Here is a 433-nt window from a genome sequence, read left to right on the forward strand (position 1 = left end):
TGTTGGTCCAAAACAGAGCCACTTGCGGTGCCGCCCCTAGGCAACTTGGGGTATCTTCGGTTGCCGTACGTAGTGTTCATCCGGTGTGCCCTGAGAATGAGATACGAACGACTCCTATCGAGACTTGTCGGTACATCGGGCAGCTTTGCTGGTCTTGTTTTACCATTGTCGAAATGTCTTGTAACCGAGATTCCGAGACTGATCGGGTCTTTCCGGGAGAAGGAATATCCTTCGTTGATCGTGAGAGCTTGTGATGGGCTAAGTTGGGACACCCCTGCAGGGTATAAACTTTTGAGAGCCGGGCCCACGGTTATGTGGTAGACGGAAATTTGTTAATATCCGGTTGTAGAGAACTTGACGCTTGACTTAATTAAAATGCATCAACCGCGTGTGTAACCGTGATGGTCTCTTTTCGGCGGAGTCTGGGAAGTGA

This window comes from Triticum dicoccoides, chromosome 2B (genome assembly GCF_002162155.2).
Source record: "Triticum dicoccoides isolate Atlit2015 ecotype Zavitan chromosome 2B, WEW_v2.0, whole genome shotgun sequence".
NCBI classification, from domain to species: Eukaryota; Viridiplantae; Streptophyta; class Magnoliopsida; order Poales; family Poaceae; genus Triticum; species Triticum dicoccoides.